Below are 25969 nucleotides of genomic sequence, written 5' to 3'. Positions count from 1 at the left end.
GGGCTTGGAGGGCAGCTCATATAGCTTTGGGAAAAGGCGGGGGAGGCCGGGAAAGAGGAGGGGAGGGGCTAGGCAAATAGAACCAGCCCCTTATTTGCATAGTTAAAGGAAAACTGCCCAGGACTGGGTTTTTATCACATTCTCTGATGCTTCCCTTCTTCGTCCGCCTCCCTCCTCCCGATCTGCTTTGCCTTCCCCTCCGCTCAGGGTGTTTCGACGACCCAGAGAGCAAGGAGCCTGTGCGCCTACTGGTTAGAGCAGCCTTTTCTCAGACGGCGTTGGAATGCAGCGCCCACCATCCCAAGCTAGCAGAGAAGGTGGTCAGGGATGATGGGAGCTGTAGTCCAACAGCGTATGCGGACCCAAGGTTGAGAAAGGCTGGGTTCGTTGGAAGCACCATCTAGTCCGACCACCTGCAGTGCAGGAAGATGCATGCAGCTGCCCCATACGGGGATCGAACCTGCAACCTTGACATTATCAGCACCACGCTCTGAGCTATCCAGGCCAGGGTTCGAATCCCCATTCATAGGGAAGTTCCGGCTCTCAGCCTAGCCTACCTCGCAAGGTTGTTGGGGATTAAATGAGGAGGTGGGAGGGGGAGACCCATGTGCGCCCCCTCGAGCTCCTTGGAGAATAAAAAGGTGCGGTATGGTGAATGCAACAAATAAGGGCCAGTTGTTTCTGTGTGGGTATGGGAAGCAGGAATGCAAACAGTGCAGGTCTTACACTGAAAGGGGGTGGCGAACATATCTAGAGGACCGCACGGTTGGCGGGGAGTGCTATTCTGGATCTCCCCACTCCAAAATAAAAACAAAGAAAAAATACCTTATACTGCAGCCCCAAAAGCAGATCCACATTGCCAAAATAGATGCATCTCTGGAAACCCCCGGGAGAGCGGACCGATGTACTTACCCCTCTCGTAAAGGAGCTAAGCAGCTTTGTTTCTCAACTCTCCACATTAAAAGGGCCAGAACCCATTCTCCACCCCTGACCAGTAGCAAGAACTGAAAGAGAAGTCGACTCCACGCTACAGCCGCACACCATGCATTTAAAACACTCCCAAGAGCCCTGGAAACTGTAGTTTACCTGTCACAGGGATACAGTTCCCAGCAGCCTTCACTAATGCTCCAGGATTCAGAGGCTGGCAGGGCAGAGAGTGTGATTGAGTGAGAGATGTGCTTTAACTGTAGTTGGAACCCCCACAGCTGGAACAATTTGCTCCAAATTATCAGGACTCTCATTGCAGCTCCATTCTGCAGCCAATGACAGTCCACGCTGGGTCAACCCTGCAAAAAGATTCTGCCTTTCATTACTTGGCTTGTAGGTAGCCTTGAAAGGCTGCCATCTTTGGATGCTCTTTTTGGGACTGGAGCAGGGCGCTGGCTGGGGTGGGGGGGCAAGTGATGCTTTAAAACTGCTTTGTCCTCAGTGCCCAAAAGATGGGGCTGGTTTAATTTGTCTATGAGTCGTTTCCCTCTCCTCAGGGACCCCCTGGGAGTTGTAGTTTTCTGAAGGGGGCCAAATAAGTAATATAAAAGGCCAGCACACTCACTAAACTATAATTCCCAGGATTCCAGAGTGGGGTAGGGGTGGTAAATCGTTATAATTCATCTAGTATAATTTTGGTATGCAAATATGCCTTCGCTTGGGTCTCTTCACTGAGCTACAATTCCCAGAATTTCCTGGGAAGAGTGACTGGTTATTAAACCACTCCAAAAATTATAGCAGCTCTGTGGGGGGAATAGGGACCTCCTAGCAACTCTCAGCACCCTTAACAAACTACATTTCCCAGGATTCTTTGGGGGAAGACATGGCTGCTTAAAGTGGTACCACAGTGCTTGAAATGTATAGGGCAGAAGATGGAGCCTATTCAGTTTCACTAGGTTCAATGGAGCTTACATCCACATAAAGTTGCAACAAGGAGTCAGATTCCAAGCATTTCCACAGCTTTGGGTGGAGGGATCCAAAATCACTGCTCAAGCATAGATATACAAACACCTCACAGATTTAATTTGAGATCTGGGAAAAGGGAAGTGAAAATATGAAGAATGGCGAGGAGTCTGGCAAAATGTTCACACGGCCTTCCCCAAAAGGAAAAGAAACATGATTATTTACCAGGTACTGTCCCTAGTGTTATAAGAATTTTAAGGATATATATATATTAGATGTTCATAAATGTACCAAGCAAACCCATCAAAATATGTAAACCACATGTCTGAAACCCACAGAAAACTCCTGAAACCATTTTCTCTCTCCCAAAATGACCTCAAATATTTCTCTGCAAGGTCGAAGGAAATGGGAAATCTCCCCATTGTCTCTTTCACAAATCCTGTCTTAAGGGCACATTTAAGATATGAATAGGGCGAGCCCAAATAATGTAATCAGTTATCATTCTCAGGTAACCTGGAAGACAGGTTTTCTGCTATAGACCACCTCTTCTGTGATGTAGGTATGATGTATCTGGGTGGTGGTCTTGGGCTCCAGGCAGGCCATTTAAAATGTCTATATAAGGCACGGGTAAGCAAACTAAGGCCCTGGGGCCGGATTCGGCTCAATCCGGCCCGCGGATGGTCCTGGAATCAGCGTGTTTTTACATGACTAGAATGTGTCCTTTTATTTAAAATGCATCTCTGGGTTATTTGTGGGGCATAGAAATTTGTTCATTATTTCCCCCCAAAAAAATATAGTCCGGCCTCCCACAAGGTCTGAGGGACAGTGGACTGGCCCCTATAGAAAAAGTTTGCTGACCCCTGATATAAGGGCTTGCATACCTTTGTCCTGGGTCCCTCCCCCCCTCCTGTGTGGGGTGGGGGTGGGGGTGGGGGTGGGAAGCACCCTGTTGCAACAGCTTTAATAAAGACCACGCTTATAGCCACTTTGCTTTTGTATATCCTGGTCTGGTTCATTTCCCGTCTGGTTTGAGCCTTAAAAGGTACGCTCTCTCCAAAGGTCGAGTCTTCCTTAAGAAGCTGAGCCCCTTGAAGGGACCCCATTTTTATTCTTATTTCACTAGTAAACAGACATTTGGAAATCATACTGTTAGGTTTCCAATCCAGCCAGCTAGATCTTTCCTCTGAGTTACAGTTCTGGGAATAAGGTGCTTTGGAGAGTTAGAATCATAAAATCATAGAACTGTAGGGCTGGAAGGGTACCTCAAGGATCATCTAACTCAACCCACTGCAATGCAGGAATCACAGCTAAAGAATCCCTGGCAAATGAAGGAGAGTCCATCACCTAATGTAGGGTTGCCATATTTCAAAAAGTAAAAACATCAATTCTGCCTTTGAAATCACAGTGGTGTCCAAGAAAATCCAGACATATGGCAGCCCTATCCTAACGTTTACTCAGACTCTCCCTTCTTGTAATTTGAATCCATTGGTTCAGGTCCTCTCCTCTGGAGCTGCAGAAACAAGTTTGGATTACTTTCCCTCTTATACAAAACCCTTGCTGGGAATCAAGTTTGACCCCAACAAAATCTAAACAACTGGTGGGAACTAAATTGTGTTACGAACATTGAAAAGGGTAAGTTGAACAATTGATGGGCAAAAGCACCATATAAATCTGTCAGCAACTACTAGGGAATGTTCACTAAAAAAAGTGCATGGATGGTGATGTTATGAGTTTGGGGGCAGGGAGCGGATCTCCTTAAATTAGTCAATTTTGTAATTTAACTAATATTTGGAGTATTAAGGCAAGATGCCTATGCCGGTTTTACTGCTCAGGCAGATTGGATGACAGAGGTGTCATTAAGAGACAAATAGAGTAGGCCAATATGGAGCAAAGTACCATATTTCATAAAGACACTATAGCCTCTGTTGTGCCTTAATTTTCCAAAGAGATAACAAACCCTGGTTAAGTACCAAGAGCCCTGGAATTCCGTGCACCGCTCAGCAGAGATTGGGGTGGCCAGCAACACTGGTGTCAGATGTGGGATCTGTGTTTTCAGGCAGAAAAGGCCTGAAAGCAAAGAGTGTCTGGAGTCAAAATGGAGGAACAGCAACACTCCTTGAACAGCTAAAGGTGTTGAGGGGGCAGCAGAGCAAGCAACTTGAGAGAGTGGAGCCAGCTGTTTGACACAATGATCCAGCAGCAACTCCAGCTGTTTGAGTAGCGGATGAAGAGGTTGCAAGCAGAGTAAATGGAAAGTCTCCTAGGGGAGAAAAGTGTGACCCCCTGCGCGGCGGGAGGAACGCCTGGTGAGATGCTGCAAGGGACTGGAAATGACCCAGGGGTGTAGCTGTGGGGGGGACGGGACTCGGATTGCAAGTCAGTAGCTGGAGGCAAGGGAGCCTTGCAGCAGGATGAACGGGCTGGAGTTACCGAGTAATCAGCTCCTGCAGGATTGGAAGTTGTTCCTGAGAGGTGGAGGGAGAAGCCAGCACCTGAAATGAAGGCAGCAGTTTCCTATTGTGATAGGAATTTTATGGTCTTAGATATATGGTAATGTTCATAAGTGTACCAACCAAGCACATACATAGATCAGCACAGGAAGGCCAACCTGGAACCATTTTGATTCCTAAACTGAGCAAATGTTTTCTCTGCAAAGTGGGAAACCTCCCCATTGTCTCTTTCCTCACAAATCCTGTCTTAAGGACACATTTAAGATATGAATAGGGTATGAGCCTGTGACCTGGCCCAGGAACTAAGTATTTATCACTACAAAAGAATGGCCGGGCTCCCCAGGCAATCCAATCAAGTAACCTGCCAGACAGGAGAAAAACAATGTTCAAATTTCTGTTTTAGACCGCCTTTTCTGTGATGTAGGTGTGATGTATCTGAGGGGTGGTCTTAGGTTACACCCCTTCTGTGATGTATGTATGTTTCTGGGGGTGGTCTTGATCTACAGGGTGGCAATTTCAAAAGTCTTTATAAGGCCTTGTGGGCCATTTTTCTGGGTCCCTTCTCTCTCCTGCGGGTGAGGGGAGCACCCTGTTGCAACAGATCAATAAAAATCAAGCTTACTAGCTGCTTTGCTTCTCAATATTCTCTGGTTGGCCTCTGTCATTTTCTCCTACCAATAGGGAACCTATGTAAGGACTCTATATGGGCTCTTGGATACCCCATAAGGGAAAAGGGCATTTTTTGTTTACAACACTGTACCCATGGAAGAGACAGTGGTTTCTTGTTCACCCAAGGAGAAAACGGGGGGGGGGGCACAGGCTTCTGCTGGATTTGTGATGGAGGAAGAAAGCAGTCTGGAAGTGTTTCCTGCAGTGGGGAGAACATGCAAGGAAAGCTCCAAGAAGAGGTGTGTCTATGTGCATCAGAAGTGCAGAAGACTCCTGTTGGGTTGGGCGAGATGAAGGTCACCAGTGATTTTGCCCCTTGGGTGCCCCAATATGGCCTGGTGGGATGGGGAAGCACTTCCAATGCTGGGGGCAACAGCCAGCGTCACCCAAAGTCTTGTGGGATTGGGGAGCAAGAATTACTGGGTTACGTGCCCTTGTTTAGCTCCATAAAGCTTTCCAGAGATGCTGGGAGTTAGCAAAGAGGGGGAATTCTGGCCTCCAATTTGGGTGGGGCGGGCCAGTGAATTCTGAATTGGGATACCACCAGATAAAACCTGGTGGCAAGATTCTGATTTGGAGTTTGGGGGCAGGAGATGAAGTGGACTGGACCAGAGGGCAGAGAAATGGAAGGGATCTCCAATGTACCAGAGAGGAAACAGATGTGATCTGGAGGATTCCTGAAGAACTAGAGATGGTTGGAAGCAATCAGCACTGTGCTGAGTTATGAGAAATGTGCTCCCATTAACTTTTTCTGTTATTTTTCTATAGGATATTGAAATATACTCAGAGTCGAGTGTGAATTTCATGCTCTTTATTCAGCTCGTAGTAGCAATGAATGAAACTTTCCCCAAAATGTCTAGCTATATATACATTATTTACACAATGTGCCCTGCATGATTGGCTAATTCTGGGCTGCTCCTGTAGGCCAATCAGGTTGCGGATTCACTTCCTCCAGAAGCCTGATTGGCTGCTCCTGCAGGCCAATCAGGTTGCTGATTCACTTCCACCTGGAGCTGGATTGGGTGGCTCCTACAGACCAATCAGACTGCTGCATTCTGGATCCTATTGTTCTAAGATTCAGCTCAGTACATAACAGATATTCTTATGGATTGTACGTGGTCAGATGCACGTTTTCTAAGAGGATAATGATGTTATGAGCTGGGGGGGGGGTGGCAGATCCTCCTAAAATCTAAAATTAGCAAATGTTATAATTTAGCTAATGTTTTGAGTACAGTGGAACCTTGGTTCTCGAACTTAATTCGTTTCGGAAGTCTGTTCGACTCATGAAACGTTCGAAAACCAGGGAGCGGCTTCCGATTGTTGCAGGCACCCCGGAAACAATAGCCGACAGCCACATCTGATGCTCTGCTTCCGAAAAACATTTGAAAACAGGAACACCTACTTCCGGGTTTGGGAGCCAATTTGTTCGTCAATAAGCTATTCAAGAACCAAGGTTCCACTCTATTAAGGGAAGATGCCAGTCACAGCATAAAAATAAAGGCTATGCTGTTTTTCCCTGTTCAGGAGATCAGATGATAGAGGAGCCCCTTAAGAGACAAGGAGAGCAGAGCATTGGGCAGTTAAGGGCAAATTGACAATGCAAATAATACTTAGTGGATAGATACAGAAGGAATGGGGGGAGGAGTTTGCCAGGGTTACCGTGAGCGTGATGTCACCACAGGAAAAAGTGCCTTTTGCTGGAGGCTTTTGAAATGAAGGTTTACTGGGGTGGGTGGATATGCTGAAAGCAGAAGGGGAAGAGTTGTTTTCTGAAAAGGCTTCCGAGGAGGAGGAGGAGGGAACAGGCAGCACTCCATGCAGGTTGGCTGGGAGAGGCTGCAACCAGAGACCAGGGAACATGGCTGACCTCTGCTCTGGATCCAAGCCAGCTGGAGCAATGGGAGATGTAAAAAGAGACACTTTTCAGGTGTAATGTTCTGCACTCCCTCCATTGAAGGCTTCAGGTTGTAAATAAACCATATTTCATAAAGACACTTGGCAAACTACTTGGTTTGTCAAGAGTGTGGTGGCATTTCAAAGGTCAGAATCTGTTGCCGCACCAAGGGCTTTTTTTCTGGGGGTACACATACCCCTAAACATTTTGTGACTCTAAGTTTGGCCTCATTGAGGGGCAGTACAGTGGTACCTCAGGTTAAGTACTTAATTCGTTCCGGAGGTCCGTACTTAACCTGAAACTGTTCTTAACCTGAAGCACCATTTAGCTAAGGGGGCCTCCTGCTGCTGTTGCACCACCGGAGCACAATTTATGTTCATCCTGAAGCAAAGTTCTTAACCCAAGGTACTATTTCTGCGTTAGCGGAGTCTGTAACCTGAAGTGTATGTAACCTGAGGTACCACTGTACCATCACTTCTCTCTCTTTTTGTGTGCTGGCACCTATGACAACCCCCCTCCCCAGCATATGAGAATTGGCACATCATTTTTTAACGCCCCCACTCCCCAAAAGCACCACATGCAGGTACAAAACTACCTGTGCACATCCCACCTGCCCAGAATGGGGAAAAAACAGCAGAGGGGAGGGGGAAGGAGTGACTGAGGGAAGGGAGAGAAAGAAGGGAGCGGAAACCCACCTATATTCTATCAAACTCTACTCACTGGTGTGTATGGAATAACAACAAAAACGGGGCTGGCCCAATACATTGTGGCACCTGAGGCGAACCACAAAATGGCACCCCACTCCTCACCAGGGAAGAAGGGTATAGTGAAGATCCATATTAGGAACTGGGGAGGAAAAAATATCTACATCTGTATCTGCTGTCCCTGTGAAGACTGCCGCCTTAGGCAGCTGTCTCAACCTTGCCTCATGGGTGGGCCGGCCCTGGCAACAAATATCCATGACTGAAAAAACAGGAATGTGTGTAACCCCCATAGTTTGCTCCAGATGGTGTTGGATTCCCAACTCCCATCAGCCCCAGCAAGCATGGTCAAAGGTCAGAGATGGTGGAGGCTGCATTCCAGTGATATCTGGAGGGCACCATATTGGCCACCACTGGCGTAAGCTAACATGTCAGTCACGTCTACAGGACTCGCCTTTCTGAAAATGCGCTGGTTTCACCAACTCTTTGCTTTCGTTCTTTTTTTTTAGTTACTTTGCAAGGGCTATCTACTCAGCAATTTTAGACATTTTCGTTTAGTGAAAAAGGCAAGTAAGAGGTGACAATTCTGCATGGTGTGGAGAAAGTGGATGGAGAAAGGTTTTTCTCCCTCTCTCATAAGACTATTCTTCTTCTTCTTCTTCTTCTTCTTCTTCTTCTTCTTCTTCTTCTTCGTAAACATCCAGTGAAGCTGAATTATAGGAGGATTCATGACAGATAAAAGAAAGGACTTCCTGGCACAGCATATAACTAAGCTATGGCGCTTGTTCCCATAGGAGGCAGGGATGGCCACCAACATGGATGGCTTTAAAAGAAGACATGGGAAATTCATGGAGGATAAGACTATTAATGGCTACCAACCACAATGGCTATGCTCTGCCTCTATGGTCAGAGGCAGCAATGCTTCTGAATACCCGTTGTTAGAAGCCACAGGAGAGGAGACGGCTCTTGTGCTCGGATCCTGCTTGCAGGCTTCCCACAGGCATCTGGCTGGCCACTGTGAGAATAACCAGTGGCAGGTGCACGGTGGCAGGGTGAGGCCGGGCACCCATAGAAAATGTTTTGTGGGTGCCTGGGCCCACAGGGCTCCCTGGGGTTTGTGCCCCTGTGTGTGTGGTCAAACAGCCTTCCTTCATATAATAAGAGGGATGTTGTAAACATATCCTTATTTCTATCTGTGAAAGCAATCTTTTACTGTGGCAGCACCTACACTTTGGAACTCCCTGCCTACATACATCACCGTACTCTTTTTGGCACCTGCTAATACCCTTTTTTGTTCAGATAAGCCTGCTCAGATATGTAGAATGCTTGCATGTGTTTTTAATCCGTTTTTACCTTACCACCGATTGTTTTAACTGTTTTCACTGATAATTTTATTCTTTCTCATAGACCACCTTGAGTGGTTTGTTTGTTTTTTAAGCAATCGAGCGGTGTATAAATGTCATGAATCAAATAAAAATAAAATAAATAAAACTGAGCCAGAGCAGTTCCAAGGTGTGGCTGAGTCTACACATTGCAGCTGAATTCAGTGGCATGGCAGGGCTGTACCACTTCAGGCTGCCTGTGGCAGGGGATCATTCTCTCTCTTTCTAACTCATTCACACTGTGCAGAATAAAAAATTAAAAAAACCCTGCAAGAAAAACAAAAAACTAGCAGAGCAGCCTGGCTTAACCTAAAAACCTTTACTTCCTGGTATGTTAATATTTTTTTACTTGCTGGAAATGGTAGCTGCTGGGTTGTGTTAAAAAAACAAAAAACAAACCAAGGGAGAGCATTAAAAAAATGATCCACCCCCCCTCAGCAGCCTGTAGTGGTACAGCCCACACTATCCTCTCCTTCTGCTGCTAAAGCAGACCTATCAACCAGGCTGCTAACAAGGAGACCAAACATCCCTTCCAAACCTTAATTAAAAATAAAGGGGAAACCCACATCTGGTTTCCCAGCAGCACGGGAGTGACTCATTCCGGCGCCATGGCAACATGCGCGCACACACACACACACATGCACACGCACACAGCCTTTTATGAACGAGTAATCTAATATATCTCACTCATGGCAGGAATGAGTCACCAGTTGTCAATGAGCAGAAACGTTTTCCTCCTCCCTACATAACCAGTCTCGGACTCCACTCTTTCAGCATCCTCTCTGCAACTTTCAGAAACCTTCCCGAATATGCCCGTCCCCCCAAGAAAGAAAGAAACCACATCGCTGCAGAGCCTTGCCACAAGCGGAAGGACAGCTCATGGGCAGAGCTCTGTGCCCATCCAGGTTGAGTCAATGTGGAGGATTGCAGAGGTGGACTGGCACCAGGTCTTGCGCATTCTGGGGTTTGTTCTGAATAACTGGAATCCCCTTGGTTAGAAGGGTGGGTGAATCTGCCAATTTCAGTTTCTCTCAGTTTCTTCTTTTTCTAGTCTTAAAAAAAGTTCTCCATATTTCCACATGCTTCCCCCACCCCCATCTAAAGTCAACATAAAAATTCATCAGCACTCGGGTGCGAATATATTCTGATATACATACAGTGGAACCTCGGTTGTTGAACGTAATCCGTTCCGGAAGACTGTTCAACTTTCAAAACGTTCGACAACTGAGGCACAATTGCCGGTCGGCAAAACCCATTGAAGAATGGAGAAATGAGCCTCAGAAGCCATTCAACTTCTGAGGCGCATTCGAAAACAGAAGCATTCACTTCCAAGTTGTCTGTGTTTAACAGTTGAAACGTTTGACTTCCGAAGCGTTCGATAACCGGGGTTCCACTGTGTTTCTGTATGCACATTCCCCTACTATATCACATTTCTGTAAGTTTATATTTTCACTAATATATGCCCAGCATATGCATCTGCAGCAAGGTTGTGGTTGAATGGTTTAGCCCATGTTTTGCATGCAGAAGGTCCTAGGTTCAATCCCTGGCATCTCCAGGAAGAGCTTAAGGAACCCTCTGGAGAGCTGCTGCCAATCAGTGTCAACACTGAGCTAGGCAGGTCAATAGCCTGCCTCTGCATAAGGCAGCTGCCTATTTAATTTGGTCCTTCATTTGGAAACATAAGGGCTAGAGTCTTACTTTAAGTTTAGGGAGCACACCATAGCTCAGTGCTAGAGCATCTACCATGTTCAAGCCACAGCCATCTTCAGATAGGGCTAGGAGAGACCCTTGTCTGAAACACTGGAGAGTTGCTGATGGCCTATGTCAACAATATTGAGGTAGACGGACCAATGGTCTGACTCTATCTTCCTAATCAGAAGCTTCCTGGCTCACAGCTGATGCTTTCAACCACCACATGGCACCCATTCTCACAGCTCTCCCCTTGTTCAAGTCCCAGCACCCACAAACCACAGCACAGAAAACATGGATTATGCAACAGCGTTGTGGATCTTGCCAGCTCCTGCCAGGTGGAATACCTAACATGGGATGAAAAAGTTGGCTCAGAAAGCACCCGACTTCATCATTCAGGTATCAACAGGTTTCACCTGGATTGGAAACCGCTTGGAATCAGGCCCATTTTGCTTTCCGGGCCAAATCAAAGAACATTCCAGGCAAGAGGGAATTGTGATCTTCCTGTTTGCACAGACAACAGCTTCTGTCTTGAGTCTGGAACAATGGAGCATCTTTGCAGACAGTGACTGTGGAACCAAAGCAGTTGGGATTGAAAAGCCCAGCCAGTGTGCTCTCATTTGCCCTTGACTTCCCAGGGGCGGGGGGGGCGGGGCGGAACAAGCTGGAACTGCAGATTCAGGCAGGAACTGATCTGGAGCAATTAAAAGAAAATTAGAGGGCTTGAAAGAAACCAGGGCTTAGCTTTGTCAAAGTAAGAAGTCTCTTTGGAGTTTGCCTCCGGAGGATCTGCTTCTGAATTTCAGAGCAGGGGAAGTAGCCCTGCACCAGGCAAGGCTGTTGGCCCACCTAGAACAATGTTAGAATCATAGCATTATAGAGTTGGAAGAGAGCTCAAGGGTCATCCAGTCCAATCCCTGCATTGCAGGAATCACAGGTAAAGAATCTCTGACAGATGGCCATCCAACTTCTGCCTAAAATCCCCCAAGAAAGGAGAGTAGTTCGAAGAAGTCTGTTCCACTGTTCAACCGCTCTTACTGTGTCAGAAAGTTCTTCCTAACGTGTTGTCTTCTCTGACTTGGCAGCTTCCCTCCAAAGTCTCAGACCAGGAAAAGGTCTCTTTCCCATCACCATCCACCTTGATCCGTTTAGATGGAGGCGCCCTTGGGGAACTGAAGCTGGGATTGGCTGCATGCAAAGTAGATGCTCTGCCACTGAGCTGGAGTTCACTGGAGTTCAGACAGTGGAGGCTGCCCATGAAGGCAAATGGGACACAGCCCTAGTATCACCCTGTCTGCCCTCAGCTGCCTCCACTTGCCTGCCTGCCTTTTACAACCGGCCCAGATATGGATAAATACAGTGGTACCTCTGGTTATGAACACTTCAGGTTACGAGCTCCGGTAACCCGGAAGTAGCTGGTCCTGGTTGCGAACTTTGCCCCAGGATGTGAACTGAAATCATGCGCCGGAGGCATGTGCGCAGTGGGAGGCCCCATTAGCGAAAGCGTGCCTCAGGATAAGAACAGTTTCAGCTTAAGAACGGACCTCTGGAACGAATTAAGTTTGTAACCAGAGGTACCACTGTATCAGAGCCAGCTCTCTCAGGAGGCAAGGTGAGGCGACTGCCTTGAGCAGCCGAAGACCACAAGACGGCGCTCCCATGGGCTGATTGTATAGAAATATTACCAGTCCCTTTTGATATATGTGCAGATCATACTGATTAAAAATACAGCTGAAAATAAGCATGATGTTTACATGGAGAGATGGATGCATATGTTTACAACGTGCTGGAGGGTTGAGGATTTCTGCAAACTGCCCTTGGCAGACAAAGAGAACAATTCTTTGGAACACAGCTGGAAGGGATACACACATAGATATATACATACACACTGTTTGCAGTAAAATGGGACACCAAAGTCATTAGGAATTAGATGGACCATGGGACATGCGTGCTTGTAAAAAAAAAAAAAACAGGACAGAGAAGGAAAGAAGGAAAGAAGGAAAGAAAGAAAGAAAGAAAGAAAGAAAGAAAGAAAGAAAGGTAGAAAGGTCATGTGCCAAAGCCACAGGAATACAAACTGTTCCACTGTGCTTAACGGAAAACGGGTTTTTGCTCTGGCCTTCTCTCATTCAGTTTCCATCCAAGATGGATTCAACTTTCAATAAATAACCTTGATTTCAGCAAGGCTACCTTGATTTCAGCAAGGCATTTGACAAGGTGCCCCATGATATTCTTGTAAAGAAACTGGTAAAATGCAGTCTTGACTATGCTACCACTCAGTGGATTTGTAACTGGCTGACTGACCGAACCCAAAGGGTGCTCATCAATGGTTCCTCTTCATCCTGGAGAAGAGTGACTAGTGGGGTGCCACAGGGTTCTGTCTTGGGCCCGGTCTTATTCAACATCTTTATCAACGACTTGGATGATGGACTCAAGGGCATCCTGATCAAATTTGCAGATGACACCAAACTGGGAGGGGTGGCTAACACCCCAGAGGACAGGATCACACTTCAAAACGACCTTGACAGATTAGAGAACTGGGCAAAAACAAACAAGATGAATTTTAACAGGGAGAAAGTATTGCACTTGGGCAAAAAAAATGAGAGGCACAAACACAAGATGGGTGACACCTGGCTTGAGAGCAGTACATGTGAAAAGGATCTAGGAGTCTTGGTTGACCACAAACTTGACATGAGCCAACAGTGTGACGCGGCAGCTAAAAAAGCCAATGCAATTCTGGGCTGCATCAATAGGAGTATAGCATCTAGATCAAGGGAAGTAATAGTGCCACTGTATTCTGCTCTGGTCAGACCTCACCTGGAGTACTGGGTCCAGTTCTGGGCACCACAGTTCAAGAAGGACACTGACAAACTGGAACATGTCCAGAGGAGGGCAACCAAAATGGTCAAAGGCCTGGAAACGATGCCTTATGAGGAACGGCTAAGGGAGCTGGGCATGTTTAGCCTGGAGAAGAGGAGGTTAAGGGGTGATATGATAGCCATGTTCAAATATATAAAAGGATGTCACATAGAGGAGGGAGAAAGGTTGTTTTCTGCTGCTCCAGAGAAGCGGACACGGAGCAATGGATCCAAACTACAAGAAAGAAGATTCCACCTAAACATTAGGAAGAACTTCCTGACAGTAAGAGCTGTTTGACAGTGGAATTTGCTGCCAAGGAGTGTGGTGGAGTCTCCTTCTTTGGAGGTCTTTAAGCAGAGGCTTGACAACCATATGTCAGGAGTGCTCTGATGGTGTTTCCTGCTTGGCAGGGGGTTGGACTCGATGGCCCTTGTGGTCTCTTCCAACTCTATGATTCTATGAAATAAGAGAGCAAACGTTCCTCTCTCTTCTTGCTCTCTGTCTGTCTGCCTGTCTGTCTGCCTGTCTGCCTTTCTCCTTATCTGGGTTTCAAGTCACCCCACCCAATGCCACACTTTCCTCCTAGCCAAGACCCTTCCCATCCATCTGCTTCCCAGATCTCCCCTGTGAATTCAGAGTGCAGAGGATCAGGACGGGGGCCAATTCACAAAGCCAGTGGATGTGACTCATTCTTACCAAAAAATGCCAAGCCAAGTGGGAGGCAAAAAATAAAATAAAACAAATCAAGCCAGAGCCTCTCCTACGTCTTGCTAGGCCAGAGCAGCTGTATCTTCCACCATCTTCTTCTATTGAAATCCAGCTTCCTTTTAGAAAACACTTCTAGCTTCCACAAAATACCTAGCAATCCTAAGCAAGCTTATGTAGCTAAAACAATGTGATCCATGTACAAGAACGTATTCCCAGGCATGGGAGAACTCTCCTCTCCTCTCCTCTTTTAAGGAATATGCTTTTTAAGTACCAGAAAAAACAAAGTATCACCAACTGCAAAACCATATCCACTTTTCTCTGTGGAAAGGATATAAATTCAAATACAAGTTGGGTTTTTTTTTTTTAATGGTTTGAAGTCAGGGCTACCATATATTAGCCCAGCATCTAATAAGAACACAAGATAATGGGCCATCTAGTACAGCATCCTCTTTTCACGCTGGCCAGCCAGATGACCATTATGAAAAGCCTGCAAACAGGACTTGAACACAACAGCAACTCTGCCCTGCTGTGGTTTCCAGCATCTGGGTCTCCTTCATTTTGCCTCCAACACGTATGCCATGCCATGGCCTTAAACATTGGCTGTTAAAGTAAGAATATATCCATGGGATCTCCCAAATGCGGCATCTCTCTATGTCAGGGATGGGGAACGCAGACACACAGCTGCATTGGCTTCTTAGACAGCCAATGCATGAGGGAAGCAGGAGTGCACTTGTTCACCCGAAACCCTGCAGGAAGCAGAGTAGATCTCCCTGTTCAGTCAGCTGGTGCACAATGGGGCGAGGTTTCAATCCTGCTTGGCTGCTATCTCCCTGCATTGGAAGCTGAACGCATCGGCTCGCAGTGGGGAAGGAGCAGTAAATGTTGTTTTTTTATTTATCTAGTTAATTTATTTATATCCCACCTTTCCTGCAAGCTAGGATTCAAGGTGGCTTTCAACATTTATAAAATACAAAGAAAAAAAGCTTGTTAAAAGCAATAATTAAAATACATCAGAACATGTTAAGACTAGCCATTAAAATACCATTTTGCTCTGGCAGCAGCCCAGTGATCAGCAGTGTTGGCACCTTAGTTTCCAAAGGCCTGTCTGAATGGGAAGATCTTAGCCTGCCAGCAGAAAGAAAACTAAAAGCAACTTACAACTCCCATGATCATTAGCTAGCAGGGGCAGTGGTCAGGGATGATGGGAATTGTAGTCTCAAAACATCTGGAGGGCCGAGGTTGAGGAAACCTAAGAGGATCCGGCCCATTGGGCCAGACGATTCCCTACCTGTACTCTATGTGGAATGGCCAGGCCATTGGCCCTCAATGGATGTCTTTCTCATGAGGGCCAGGAGTGGCTCGTCTGTTTAGTGAGTTGGACACTGCCCCACTAATCTCCCCCTGCCTTTAGCCAGCCTCCCCCTGGCTGCCTACATTATCACAGGCAGTTCAGAGGGTGGTGCTGCTTCACCTCTGCTCAGAAACCAGCTGCCTTCTGCCCTCCTCAAATGCCATCTAGCTGCAGCCATTCCATCAGTCTCCTGCATCTGTTTCCATCCCAGCTTGCTGTTATAAATCTGTGACTTTAAATAACTGGGGTCTGAGCATATTTTTTCCTCCTCCTTCCCTTTTCCTTCTGTGTTATGCCATTTTAAATTTGCACGCCTATGGGCAGGAACTGTCTTATTACTTCACTTTGTAAACTACTTTGAGGGTCTTTAGGACTAAAGAGCAGAGTAAAATGCTTTAAATAAACCGACTCTAGTCTGGAGTTTGTGACATTTCCAGAGGAGCTTCCTGATATATAACTGAATCTCTGCCTCTTCTGGGCTCCTCATGCATTCATATGACATTGTTAAATGCCAGTACATATCCACCCCCATTTAATCTGGATTTACCCTTTCCAGGGTGAAATCCGATCAGTTAAAAAAATGGTTGCCAATGACCCATTTGCAATATCCAAGTGACCCATTTGCAATATTAAGCCCCCATCTTGAAGCACCCCTGAGAGAGCTGTATCTGCTCAGATTTAGAAAAGATCAAGTTTGGAGAAACTCTTCCGTGTTTAAAGTTTAACGGAGGCTCTCCTTCCAATTGTATCCTGGAAACTTTTGTTCACTGCAGGGCACAACATAATCAACCTCTTCCACTATGGGAGTACGAAAGAAAGAAAAGTAGAATTCTAAAACCTGCACACACTATGCAAACGATGTAATTATGTGCATATATTTGCTTAAGTTTCTCAAAGTCAGCTTTTGCAAGCCACAGGAAAAACTGTGGAGGAGACTGAGGACACCATGACGTTGAACTACTGCTCAGCCCCTCCCTCTGGACTCCCTTGTTTTTCAAGCTTATATTTGTAGCCATAACAACCAGACACTTTGTGTGCGTTTTATGGTTTTGTTTTTAGTGGAAGCCAAAATTCTCAGTATGGTGATGACGGTGCACACTGTAAGATCCCGGGGGGAGGAGCTCCAGACACCCCTTTTAAACGTTTTCTTGATTTATTGTGTTTATTTACGACCAGGGAGGTTAGACGTGGTCCAGCCTTCAATACAGGAGTTTGGTGTCAGCCATGTGGCTTCATTTCCAGTCAGTGCATGTCCCATAGGTTTTTGAAGGAATCCTGGAGCTTTGTATACCGCAAGCTACAACTAATCCAGAATGCAGCAGCTAGACTGGTGACTGGGAGTGGCCGCCAAGACCATATACAGTGGTACCTCGGCTTAAGAACTTAATTCGTTCTGGAGGTCCGTTCTTAACCTGAAACTGTTCTTAACCTGAGGTACCACTTTAGCTAATGGGGTCTCCTGCTGCCGCCGCACAATTTCTGTTCTCATCCTGAAGCAAAGTTCTTAACCCGAGGTACTATTTCTGGTTTAGCGGAGTCTGTAACCTGAAGCGTCTGTAGCCTGAGGTACCACTGTAATACCAGTCATAAAAGACCTAAATTGGCTCCCAGTACATTTCTGACCACAATTCAAAGTGTTTGTGCTGACTGTTAAAGCCCTAAACGGCCTTGGTCCTGTATATCTGAAGGAGTGTCTCCACCCCCATCGTTCAGCCTGGATACTGAGGTCCAGCGCAAAGGGCCTTCTGGTGGTTCCCACCCTGCGAGAAGTGTGGTTACAGGGAATCAGGCAGAGGGCCTTTTTGGTAGTGGCGCCCGCCCTGTGGAACACCCTCCCATCAGATGTCAAGGAAATAAATAACTATCTGACTTTTAGAAGACATCTGAAGGAGGCCTGTTTAGGGAAGTTTTTAATGTTTGATGTTTAATCATGTTTTTAATATTCTGTTGGGAGCCGCCCAGAGTGGTTAGGGAAATCCAGCCAGATGGGTAATAATAAAATGTTTGGTTGTGGGAGGGTGCGCAAGTCCTGCTTTTGTGGCCATAATGTAGTAATATCCAGGAAGCATCATAGAACAACAAATAAAGCAGAATGATGTGTGTGTATGGTCCATTACAAATCCACCACCAACACAGTATTATTTTTGTTCTTTGTTTAGTTTATTATTTTATTACATTTATATCCCACTTTTTCTCCAAAGAGCTCAAGGTCGTGTACACCATTGTCCTTCTCTCTACAGTGGTACCTCGGGTTACATACGCTTCAGGTTACATACGCTTCAGGTTACAGACTTCGCTAACCCAGAAATAGTGCTTCAGGTTAAGAACTTTGCTTCAGTTTGAGAACAGAAATCGTGCTCCGGCGGCACAGTGGCAGTGGGAGGCCCCATTAGCTAAAGTGGTGCTTCAGGTTAAGAACAGTTTCAGGTTAAGTACAGACCTCTGGAACGAATTAAGTACTTAACCCGAGGTACCACTGTATTTGGGTTAGGCTGAGAGGCAGTGACTGACCCCCAAGGTCACCCAGTGAGCTTCATGGTGAGCAGGAATGTGAACTTTAGTCTCCAAGTTCCTAGTCTGGTGCTCTAACCACTACACCACACGGCTCTTATTATTGCATCCATGACATGTTGCAGAATGCTCCCTCTACCCACCATCAGCCTCAGTATTATCTGGCCATGCCAGCTGGGCCTGAAAGGAGTTGTAGTTCAAAACTTTTGGAGGGCACCAGGCGGGCGAAGTGCTGCTGTGAAGGGTTGGCTATCTTGCATTTGCTTCCTCCAACCTGCCCCACAACGTTCCAGAGTGTTTGGATCAAGGATCTTCATTCATCACACCCTCCAGCAAAAAGATTCCCTCCTCTCTTTTTCATCTCACTCTCCTCCCAGCCACAGGCTTCTCTAATCGCTGCACAAGGCAGAGAAATGTGGAGATGTGAGCTGGCAAGCAGCAAAACGGCTTGTGTTGGCACCATTTCCTGCCCGATGGCTGCGAAAACTAAGTATACCCCTCTTAGCTGCCAAGGAAAGGGCGGGGAGGCCCGATGCAAGCTGGAACACAGGCTGGATCCATCACAGAAGCCCCAATCTTTTGGGGCTCCTTGCTTGCTTTGTTGCTGCTGAAATGGCATGATCCTGTAAAAAACCAAAACTTTACAGGGATCCTAGAAATGAGAAGGGATGGCAAATGAATGTAAGAACATAAGCAGAGCCTGCTGGGTATCAGGCCAATGGCCCAACTAGTCCAGCATCCTTTTCTCACAGTGGCCAACCAGATGCCCGCAGGAAACCAGCTAGCAGGATCCGTGCACAGGAACAATTCCCCCTCCTGTGGTTTCCAACTGCTCCCTCCGACTGTGAAGGCAGAGCATGGCTATTACACCTAGTAGCCATGGACAGCTTTATCCTGCATGAATCTGCATCTGCACTGCTGGGGGTCAGACCAGAGAAGGGATCTTGGGTTCGTTGTCGTGGACAACTCAGTGGAATCCTCAACCCAGTACGTGGCAGCTATGAAAAGAGCAAATTGCATGCTAGGGATCAAGGAATAACTATCTTAGGATCCTTACCAGTGTGAGAGGAAATGCCCTCTCCCCCTATTTCCCATCACTAGACTTCCCCAATTGTTTTATTTGTTTTAATTATTTTTCATCATAAAAGTGAGGCAACATGACTGTAGTTTATGCCTGGCATGAAGAAAGTGAAGAGAGAAAAGCTTTTCTCCCTCTCTCACAATGCTGGAACTGGTGGACATCCCAGAAAGCTAAATGCTAGAAGTAGACGGATAAAAGAAAGTTCTTTTTTTTATGCAGCATGTAGTTAAACTATGGAACTCTTTCCTGCAGGAGACAGTGATGGCTGCCCATTTTGGTGGCTTTAAAAGAGGACAATCAAGCAGTTTATAAGTTTTATTAAACAAACAAGATAGTGTTGCGCTGTGTGGTCCAAGAGGTGTACCCCAGAAATATTAGAAGGGGGTTTGGCTTTGTCCAGGGGTCCTAGTAATTTTGAGCACTCCGTAAGCAGTAAGCAGCCTTTGTTCATGGCTGCTTCCCTCCCTCTGCAAAACCCCCCCCTCAGTTTCTCTTTTTTTGGGGAAATCAGCCGTGAGTTTAAAAATAAAGCAGTCCCAGTCCCTGCCCTCAAGAGCTGATCCCCGGCTCCTTCCTCTGGGTGGCTGAGTGACTCAGAGGCTTCTCTTTTTGGTCTGTTGGCTCTTTGAGGTGGTTTCCTTAGTGACAAGAGGGAAACCCCAAAGCATCTGGTTTTCGATATACCACATCACATGTCTCCTGAGCACAGTGTCATGTGCTTGGGGAAGACGGGGAGTGGGGGCCACACAAGCACATTCAGCGAAACTCCATTCAAGACTTTTTCACCAATAAGGATGGAAGAACTCGTCAGTTTGGGGTTCTCTCAGTTCCCCATCTTTCCAATCTTAAATTCACTTCTCCACACCACCGCATCAGTTTCCAATTAAAGAAATGAAGTTCCTGTGAAAATTCTTCAGAGTTGGAGAGCAGTTTTCTCCATAATGTACATATCTTTGAATGTGTGCCCCCCCCCCAATGTACACATTTGTGCAAATCCGTTCTAACAGAATTCATTTTGAAATGTGATTTTTCACTATTTATTTCTATGCACACTTTACCCTGGTAAGTGTATGACTTGTCTAGAAAGCTGCAAAATTCAGAGATGCTATCAGAGATGCTGAGGGAAGTCCAAACAAGGACATATGTATAATAATTTGTGTGGTATGTCTTAAAAAATTTTGTATGCTAAAAATTAATAAAAAATATTATATAAAAAAGAAAGCTGCAAAATTCAGAGTGTGAATTTCAGAGGATGGCTGTGCTTTGGTCTGCATATTGTTTTGGAAAGTGTGCATTTATGTAGCATCCTGAGATCTTTGGATGAAAGGTGGTGTAATAATAATAATAATAATAATAATTCCATCTTTAAATATGAACTGAATCATTTTTCTTCTCCATCCCTAGTTAAATGTAACCATCAGGGCTGGTGCAGGAGATATGGTGAATGGAGGAGGGATACCACCCCCAGCACCCCCCAAGTCACAGCGCACAATGCCCAAGACTAGTAAAAATGCAATCGTAGCACAGTACCAGTGGCTACTAGCCATGATGGCCATGTTCTGCCTCCACTGATGGAGGAAGTATGCCTCTGAATACCAGTTGCAGTGGGATCATAGGTGGAGAGAAGACTGTTGCACTCAGGTCCTGCTTGCAGACTCCCCAGAAATGGCACCTAGTACACACACCACTGTGAGAACAGAGAGCGGGACAGGATGGGCCTTTGGCCGGATCCAGCAACCAGGCTCTTCATATGTTCTTATTACTAACAACTGGCTGCCCTTTCATGACACTCCAAAAACAGCTGCTGGAGACAGCAGCCTCAGTCTGCAGGGAGCTTCCCTGGAGCAGCGCAAGAGCGCTACTATGTGCAAACAGTTCAGTGAGTGGTTTGCACATGCTAGTTTACAGGGCAGTGCCCTGACTGCCCCAAATTGTTCATTTGCTACAGAGGAGCAAATCAATGTCGTGATCATGTGCTCCGCAAAGGCAAGGAAGCCAGAACTTATTTGCTCAGGATGATGTCACTATCCGTACCGGATTTGAGATGACAGATATAGATATATAGATATAGAGATAGAGATTCAGCAGTTTGATGCAGCAGCACAAAAAGTCATGCAATTCTAAGCTGCCCCAACAGAAATATAGTGTCCCAATCAAGGGATGTAATAGTCCCACTCTATTCTGCCTTGGTCAGAACACACCTGGAATACTGTGTATTGAAGAAGGATGTTGACAAGCTGGAAGGTGTGCAGAGGAGGGTGACTAAGATGATCAAGGGTCTGGGAAACAAGTCTTATAAGGAAAGGTTGAGGGAGCTGGGTATGTTTAGCCTGGGGAAGAGGAAACTAAGGGGAGATGTGATAGTCACCTTCAAATATCTCAAGGGCTGTCACATGGAAGATGGAGCAGGCTTGTCTTCTGCTGCTTCAGAAGGGAGAACCTGAACCAACAGACTCAAATTACAAGAAAGGAGATTCCGACTCGACATTAGGAAGAACTTTCTGATGGCAAGAGCTGTTTGACAGTGGAACAGGCTCCCTTGGAAGGTGGTAGACTCTCCTTCCTTGGAGGTTTTTAAACCAAGGTTGGGTGGCTACCTGCAGGGATTCTTTAGTTTTGATTCCTGCACTGCAGGGGGTTCAACTGGATGGTCCTTGGGGTGTCTTCCAAATCTACGGTTCTGTGATTCTACTGTTTTCATATCTGTTGTGGTTTTTAATTGTTTTTATATATGTAGTGTAGAGTTTGCCTCAAGGGCCAAAAGGTCTTGGGCTGGCCCTCTCATCAGCCACCTGAACACCCAACCCCTTCAATCCATATCAGGTGATTCCATCACCAAACTACACCAAAAGGCAAGTTTTGTACTGCAAGCCCAGGTTTGTGTGCGAAATCAGTACATGTGCTTCATTCGTCCCCCTTCCCTGCTGATTTTTGCTGCCAATTGCCCATACTATTTTCTCAAGGAAAAAAAGGCAAAATATCAGATCTTCTGCCATGTGTCTGGCTGACTTGAAAGGCAGCTTCCTCCCCACTGCCATCCACTTTGTAGGGTTGACATGTTTCAACTGGTGAAAATCCAAACAAAAAGGCTGTTGAGCTTTTTTTTGGCAAAACTGTTTCTGAGAGTATCAAGGTGGTGGTCATACACAGCTTTAACCTCTAACGCTTCTCTATTTGGGAAGGTTAAGAAACTCAGGGAGGAAAAGGCTCCCAATGGCCACATTTACACCAAAGATTAAAAGCGCTATGATACCACTTTTAAACAGTACAGTGGTACCTCGGGTTAAGTACTTAATTCGTTCCGGAGGTCTGTTCTTAACCTGAAACTGTTCTTAACCTGAAGCACCACTTTAGCTAATGGGGCCTCCTGCTGCTGCCGAACCACTGGAGCACGATTTCTGTTCTCATCCTGAAGCAAAGTTCTTAACCTGAAGCACTATTTCTGGGTTAGCGGAGTCTGTAACCTGAAGCGTATGTAACCTGAGGTACCACTGTAATGGCTTCCTGAAAAGGATTCTGGGAGCTGCAGTTTGTAAAAGGATGTAGAGAGTTGGTATGAGGCCCCTGTTCCCTTCCCAGCACTATGATTCCCAGAGTTCTTTGTGAAGAGGGATTGATCGCTAATCCACTCTGGGAATTGTAGCTCCATGAGGGCAAACTGCAGCACCTAGGATTCTTTGAGGGAGCCATGATTGCATACCCTCCAGCATTTCTCCAATGAAAACAGAAACATCCTATTCCCTAATAATAATTTCATTATTTCATTATTTATACCTTTCCATCTGACTGAGTTGCCTGAGCCACTCTGGGCAGATTTCAGCGCGCGCGCACACACACACACACACACACACACACACACACAAGCAACCTTCCCTATACAGTGTTGCCTTCAGATGTCTTCTAAAAGTTGTACAGTTACTTATCTCCTGGGCTCAGGGGTCACATAACTCCATACCCTTCAGCAGTTCTTTGATTAAAATAGGGACTCCCCCCCCTTCTCACACACACAATCACAGACACTGCAGTGGTAGTCAAAATCTTTCAATGTCTGGTTGCAAAAGAGAGGAATACTACCATCTAGTGGTGAGTAATTGTTTTAAAAGGAAGCAAAATGCTACTGGCACAGTTTAACTCAATGCCTTTTCTTTGGACCAATAGTCAGTTTCCAACATAGTATGGGAGCATTCAGGTTACACAGAGCTCATTGTTGTGCTGCATGTTGTAAAATACAAACTCTCAAAAATCAAGGGTAAGGAAATTTTTCAGGACAAGGTACGCTGTCCTTGTCAAATATAGTCTGGATTGGCCTATGCCAATGTCTCGGTATAGTCCTACCAGGTCTTGAGAGTCTGAATGGGCTTCCTGTGAGGACATCATAGACTGGAGATGTTCTCACTCTGCCACTCTGGGTTCCTCATGGCATTCACTGCTGCAGGGAACAACTCTGTCCCTGACCGGTCCAAATGAATGAGAGCAAGAGGAGAAAAAGGGAGAGGAGAAGAGGAATTGGGCAGAGAGAAGAGACAGCTGTGGTCAGGAGGCTACACTCAAAGGAGGCTGATGGGACTTTAGTGCAAAACATCTGGCTGTGGAAGGCTGAAGCGGCTTATTCCTCCCCACAGTTGCCTGATGTTTCTCACAAGGCCAGAGATCCGCAGGAGCGTGCTCACAGACAGCGTTTACCCTCCTGGGAATCTGGATAGGAGACAGCTTAATAAGAGGGCAACACCAGAGGAGCCCCAGAGGGTTGTATGGTGCCAGGGGTGGAAGAGGAGCTGAAGATACACATTATTTGTTGTTGTTGTTTAGTTGTGTCCGACTCTTCGTGACCCCATGGACCAGAGAACGCCAGGCACTCCTGTCTTCCACTGCCTCCCACAGTTTGGTCAAACCCATGTTTGTAACTTCGAGAACACTATCCAACCATCTTGTCCTCTGTCGTCCCCTTCTCCTTGTGCCCTCCATCTTTCCCAACATCAAGGTATTTTCCAGGGAGTCTTCTCTTCTCATGAGGTGGCCAAAGTATTGGAGCCTCAGCTTCACGATCTGTCCTTCCAGTGAGCACTCAGGGCTGATTTCCTTAAGAATAGATCGGTTTGATCTTCTTGCAGTCCATGGGACTCTCAAGAGCCTCCTCCAGCACCATAATTCAAAAGCATCAATTCTTCGGCGATCAGCCTTCTTTATGGTCCAGCTCTCACTTCCATATATCACTACTGGGAAAACCATAGCTTTTACTATGGACCTTTGTTGGCAAGATGATGTCTCTACTTTTTAAGATGCTTGAAGGTGCCAAAAAGAAGAAGATGCCTTTGTTTACAGTGCCACCTGCAAGCTGGTTAGGACCCAAACCAATGGATTCAAACGGTAAGAAAAAAGATTCTGACTAAAAATTAGGAAGAACTTCATGAGTATAGGAGCCATTTGACAGTGGAAAGGACTCCCTCGGCAAGTGGTGGACTCTCCTCCATTGGAGGTTTATAAAAAGGGGTTAGATGGCCTCTGTCTGTTAGGTATTCTTAATCCACAATTCCTGCATAGGAGGAGTTGGATCAGATGACTCTTGGGGTTTCTACAACTCTAATTCTACGTAATTCTACGACTGTTGCTTTCTTATTTCACATTTGCCAGTTGCTGACTCTCCATTTTGTGAGGCAGCCCGTCCTGTGCTCCCATACTGCAGCTCCATTGTGGGAGCGCTCACATCAGCCATCCCTAGAGGAAACTGGGAACGCTCACAGGCCTCTCCGGTTGCAACCTGGTGAATGAAACGAGATCGCAAGGGAGGCCCCGTCAGCCAGGCCACCAACTGGCAGGTGGCGTCAAGCCCCACAACCAGCCCAGGCCTCAGCCAAAGAGGCTCCAGTAACTCCAGCCAAGTGAGAGGGAAAGCAGCCGCTAGGGTCTGGTTTTGAATATCATTAATGCGACTCTCTCCCTCTCCTCCCCACCGCCGCCCCCACACAGCTCATAAGCTGAGTCACCCTCAAGCTGGTGGGGGAAGAATAGTTCAATTTACGCCTTCCCCTGGGCCAGCTGAGCTCACCCAAAGCTGCCAGATGGTTTCTTATTTTGCAAGGGGGAAACATACCCTCCTGAAATGTAAAGCGCTCGACAACGACAACACCAGGACCGTGCGGGTTCTGTGTGTGTGTTGGGCAAGTGTGCCAGATGGAGCCGTGAAATATAATGAAGGCTTTGGCATTGGCGTGATCTCTGCTTTCTTTCTTTCTTTAAAGCAAGTTTCAAGTCCACATGGTTGGCGGGAAAATGGTTGCTTAATTTATGACCAAATTGGCTGAAGGGAATAATAATAATAATAATAATAATAATAATAATAATAATAATGTTATGATTTATACCCTGCCCATCTGGCTGGGTTGCCACAGGGCTCAACTAGTAAAATTATATGTGTTGGGGTGGGTGGGTGTTAATTCTTTTTTTGCTATGTGGGGGCACATCTATATAAGTACATGTTTTCAGATTTTGTGATTAGAAATCTCTAGGCAGAAAGGAAAGAAACATACCGGTCTGAACTCGTCCTTATGAGTTGCAGATGTTCATTTTTCATGCTTCTTTGTATCCCTTGATTCGCTATGTCTTTTTAACTTTAAGAAGCAGCGTTTCTATGAGCCTGGAGGTGGAGCCAAAGAACGCCCCACCCTCATCAACCCACAGGTATGCCTCTAGCAATGAACTGGAAACACCCTTCCTTACCCTCAAGCACCTAAAATGCTAAAATGGACAATTTCCACTAATTACCAGCAACCTGCAATAAAGCTCT

The 25969-nt window shown here is 46.2% G+C and overlaps 1 long non-coding RNA gene across 2 annotated transcripts in view; it reads right to left on the bottom strand.

Annotated features, from left to right (window-relative positions):
- Positions 1-8269: 8269 nt before the first annotated feature.
- Positions 8270-25969, bottom strand: part of LOC308464758 — a 37278-nt gene continuing 19578 nt past the window's right edge. The window contains exon 4 of one of the 2 annotated variants that reach the window (XR_013980143.1): positions 8270-11244. This is a non-coding gene — a long non-coding RNA (uncharacterized lncRNA). Of the gene's footprint in view, positions 11245-23031; positions 23636-25969 lie in introns of those variants that run through there. The other variant, XR_013980144.1, reaches the window with a different exon arrangement.

Source organism: Podarcis pityusensis, assembly GCF_964106645.2.
Source record: "Podarcis pityusensis genome assembly, chromosome: 16".
Classification (NCBI taxonomy): domain Eukaryota; kingdom Metazoa; phylum Chordata; class Lepidosauria; order Squamata; family Lacertidae; genus Podarcis; species Podarcis pityusensis.
Note: the sequence above shows the minus strand (reverse complement) of the source record. Positions and strands in the feature narration are given on the sequence as shown.